The 5,043-nt window shown below is 32.8% G+C and overlaps 1 protein-coding gene across 3 annotated transcripts in view; it reads left to right on the forward strand.

The window, feature by feature from the left end:
* The window catches only part of LOC108750237 (trichohyalin), a 123,382-nt gene that overhangs the window by 29,655 nt on the left and 88,684 nt on the right, over positions 1-5,043 (forward strand). The gene's annotated exons all lie outside the window — the stretch shown is intronic.

Raw genomic sequence — 5,043 nt, forward strand, 5'->3', positions numbered from 1 at the left:
GATAATTATGTATAATGGTATAAGATATTGTCAGTAATCTTTTTATTCCATTATTTTAATTGTTTTATGTATTATTATGACTAAACTGTATATTGACTAGGAAATAGCGTGAAAATGTCCTTAATATTATTCCATTATTATGACATTTAGTCACATTTATTAATAGTAGACGCAGTAAACATCGTGTTTGTACTAGGGATGCACCGAATAAGTATCCGATATCCGGTATTATCTGACACTTTTTACTATCTGATCGGATAGTCGGATATCTTTAGTATCCGGGAATGTATCTGAGGGGGATGTAAATGTTTTATAAAAATGTATGCATATACTCGTAATGCTATAATATCTTATATATTGTTGTAAAATTACAATTTTTTTTCTCTACAATTTTTTCTTTTAGAAGACATTGTTCCGAAATACGGTCGAATATTCTACTCGAAAAATTACCTTTCCGGATATCCGATGTTACATTCTTTTTGGATATTCGATATCTGGTAATTTTACGATTCGACGCATCCGTAATTCACACCATTAAAAAAATGGAGCTTTCTAAAAGAGCATTTTCGACATGTGTTGCTTCTGTTTTTTAATCAGAAGAAAACCTCGGTGACTGAAGGTCATACAATTTTGACAGAAACTTATGGTGCTGTTGCCCAATCAATTAAGACGTGTGAATATCGGTTTAGGCGATTCAAAAGTGGTGATTTCTTCAACGACAATGCTCATGTTGCATTATCAGTGAAGCAAACGTTATTAGAGCTGCAATGGGAAGTCTTATCGCACTCTGCGTATTCTCCAGACATTGCTCCTCTGACTATCACTTGTTCCGCTCGATGCAACATGCTCTAGAGGATACACACTTTAATAATTTCGAAGAAGTGCGAAAATTTGTTGAAAATTGAATCAACTCTTGCCAGGAAGATGGGAAAAAATTGTAAAGAACGAAGGAAAATATTTCGATTGAGGATTCGTTCATTATCTTGTTTAAATAAATCAGTTTTTGAAAAAAAAGAACTCTAACAAACTAAATCATACTCCACGTGGTAATATTTTAAGTATTCAAGATGATTCACGTTGCAACGTAAAAGGTTAGTTGTTCTGTAAATAAAAAAAATTTATACTTGGGTTTTTTTGTTTGTAGAACAATTAACATCTGCAATGAAACTTTGCATAAATTGTGAACACTTTCAAGAACTTATACAAAATAAATTGAAATTTTGTCATAGTGATTTAAATTTTAGTATTATGATAATAAAAATAATTAATAAAGTAATAATAAATAAATTATGAAAATGTATTATTCAATCAAAATAAAATATTATAAACACATTTTTTTCATATGCATGTGATTTATTTAAAATACAAATATTAATACGAAAGTAAAATATAAATATAAATATAAAAGTATAAAAGTATAGAGATTTATTTATAAAAAAATGAATTTGATACATCCTTAAATACGAATCACTCATTACATCTTCTTCAGGAATGAATTCTTGACACATTTTTCAGTCAATATTTTCGCAAACATCAATGCAGTAGAAACTCGTGTTTTAAGCAACCACTTAATATTACCGCCTGACTGTTTCTTCTCTGCTTTCTTTCTGTTTATAATTTCGCGCTTTTCCCTCGGTGCGCAATCCCGCGATAAACTTCAGCTTGAAAGATTCAGAAACTTCGTTTACACACTTCTGTGAGCTTCTTGTATAAAAGTTTCCTACAGATCGATATTTTGATCACTGGCTCGCGAAATCACGTTGGGTTCGAAAAACGTCGAGGGACGAAATGTCTTTCACTCATATCGTTCCCACGACATATATCGGTCTTATGCGATTCCCTCCCTTTGGTCCTTAAGTAATAGTTAAAAAGGAGGACACGTGTTAACGGCAGGTCCACGTGGCTTAACGAGGTCGTGCTCGTTATGCATGTTCATTAGAGCGTTCATTACGACCACTTGTCGCCCCCGGACAACCTCGGAATCCTTAATGGCTGAGAGGATTAATTTTTAATATATATATATCTCTCTCTCTCTCTTTTCTTTTCTAGTTTCCCTTTCCACGAGGAAGCACCCGCGATGAATTAATCTTTTTTTTTTTTTTCGTTTCTGCCGTCGGAGGAAAAAATTCATTAGCATGTCGCAATATGGCGCTATTCGGCGCAATAAGCGGCGCGCGCGATCCCTGATATCTGCGTTTCCTTTCCTTCTTTTTCCCTCTTTTTTAATAAAGTGATTTGCGTCTCTCTTTCTCTCTTTCTGTCTGATTTACGACTGGCGGAGAAACGTTTCTACGTTCGGAGGGAATTAAAACGCGATCGAAATGTGAAGTAAGATTTTTATTGTAATAATAATTTAACATGCATTTCTTAATAACAGTTATAAGAAAGTTTTATTGTATTTGTAGCACGAACAGATTGCTTCTCTTTTTTTTCTTATAATTATGTAGATATTACAAATTATGAATCACCTTGCGAGTTAAAATATTAGAATATATATATATATTTTAAGTGGCTCTTTTACACGATTATGAAAATGATTTTAATTTAAAGGAACTTACGGAGTACCGCGATTTATTAAGAAATGATCGTAGTTTACCTCGAAACGTGCATTAAATATTAATGTATAATCAGAGAGTGGATGTGCGCGATTTAAATATTTCTTGCATTAATCAAGGTGGCCTATAATGAGATTCATCGACCGTAACAACGTTTTAACAAAACGTCTATCTAAAGTTTGATTTATTTTAGCGTTGCTTTAACTCTCCTGATTTACAACGAATGCTTAGACGCCATAATTTTTGACTCGTAATAAATATTGCAACGAGCGTTGCACATAATTTGACGTGAATTGAAATAAACGAAGTAAAAAAGAGGGAAAGAGAAATGGCCGATTGATCATCGAGAGCATCGTAAATCCTGCAATTGTACGGTATTCATGTGGGAAACAAATCCGGCAATTTACTATAAAATTATTTGTGCTCCGATCTCTCATCCTGAAAAAACGTCCAAGTTTTACGACCGATTCGGGGAAAGGGAAATCCGGCGTGATCATTTTGATCGCTTTCAATATTATTATTTTAGATGTCGTTCATATTTTTCATACATTATCAACGTATTCGAATCGAACGTCTATACACTGATAAAACACAATAAAAATACAATGGAAACTTTAAATAAAGATGGAGATCCTTGTTTATCGTTTATCTTTAATTTCACTTTTTTATTTATTCAAATTAAATATATATATTTTTTTTGTTTTTCGGCGCGTATTTTTTCAATAAAAATATAAATGTTTATGCTTTTATAAACATGCATATGCATCTAAATATGGAAAATTAAAAATAAAATTTCAGAGCTTTTAGAGACAGATAAATACTCATCAAAGTGGGTGTAAAAAAATTGAATCATTAAAATTTTGTTGTCAGAACAAACGATTTCCATTTTTTTGGTAACACAGATTTGCTTGTATTTTCTACATATTTATGTTTTTTTTACACACACGTTGATTGTTTTAATTATTTCACGCAGAAAAGCATTAAAATAGTGAATGTTTTACGGCATATCTTTTATAATATATTCCAGCATTACATAAAGATTAAAATATAATTTCAAGTTTTTAATTTTTGATATATAATTTTGTCTTAATACTTTTATATAAACGTTGATAGAAGGAATCAATTTATGCAAGAAAAATCATTTGCCTCACCAAAACTGAAGATGATCTGTGTCTCTAACATGATTAACCAGAGAATAGTCACTTAAATGATCCGGTTGGGATGTTTTTCCACTCTTATTAAAATCATTATTGTAACAATATTATTGCTCCTTTTCTAATTTGACATCTAATTGACATCTGGAGATATGAATTTATTTAATGTTCTAAAAACAATAATATAAACCAAACAAATATTAAACAGTATACACATTAATAGATCACTCTGATAGTATAATATTTCTAGAAAAATTAAAATTTGTATTAATACAACGCTTTGTTATCGCGAGTTTTTGACGGGATGGAATTGCATTTTTAAAGGTTCGTAACGAGTAGTTATTAAAAATAGAAAGAAAAGTAAATACTATTCGTTTTGCAACAATTCATTTTTCTCGCCTCTGGAGTGTAAAAAGGGATAAAAAGAAGGGGGAAAAAGAATCCTTATAGGTTGAGTATTTTCCAGTTAGTTTGTCAACCAGCGCCGATTAGACACTTTTTATCTACATTTGTCAGTCTGGTGTAAACACTAGAATCTATCTTTTAAGTTCGAAATTATTTTTTAAAACGCGATACGTATTTGACATCGTCATGCATCGATTTTTTCGACTCATTGCTCACTCGATTTATCGAAAAAAACTCGCGCAGAGAGGAAGAGGGCTGGTCATTGGCGTAAAATATTCTGGTGGAAATCAAACAAGGGATGGACTGCATAAACTGACTGAACTCGCGGTGCATCTGTCTGCGCGGGCTGCGGGAATATCCGGAGTTATTACATGTCCGAATTGCAAGGTAAATATTTCGCTGGTTGGCGGCGCGCCCTCGCTCGCTCGCATGGGTGTTTTGCATCGGACGCGAGATAAAACGCCTGCGTTGACGAAATCAGGATGTAAATATTGCAATAAAAACCGTGACGCTTCAAAACCGTGATGCGCACGTGACGTGTCGGAATCGACCCTGGGAAAACGTCACGGCGCTTCGGATGGTGCAACGGAACCACCACGTTACCTGTCAAACGTTCCATTATTCGAACGCTCCATTCTGAACGTTACTTAACTGTAATCAACAATTTTGCTGCGAACAATAGCCAATAACTATAAATCTCGAAGTCGCGATAAGCCCTATCACGTGAAATTATGCGGCAAGACGCACTGAGAGAAAAATGTTTTGTATTTGTAACTATATAATTACATATTACTATACACTGTTAGAAATGTAACCAAATGAATGAGCTTCCTTTACATGTATGAATGAAATTAAAAGTAATGAGTGATTTAACTGAAAAGTTAAGTTACAGTAATTATTTAAATGTAATGAACGTGTACATTAAATTT

This window comes from Trachymyrmex septentrionalis, unplaced genomic scaffold (genome assembly GCF_001594115.1).
Source record: "Trachymyrmex septentrionalis isolate Tsep2-gDNA-1 unplaced genomic scaffold, Tsep1.0 scaffold34, whole genome shotgun sequence".
Taxonomy (NCBI): domain Eukaryota; kingdom Metazoa; phylum Arthropoda; class Insecta; order Hymenoptera; family Formicidae; genus Trachymyrmex; species Trachymyrmex septentrionalis.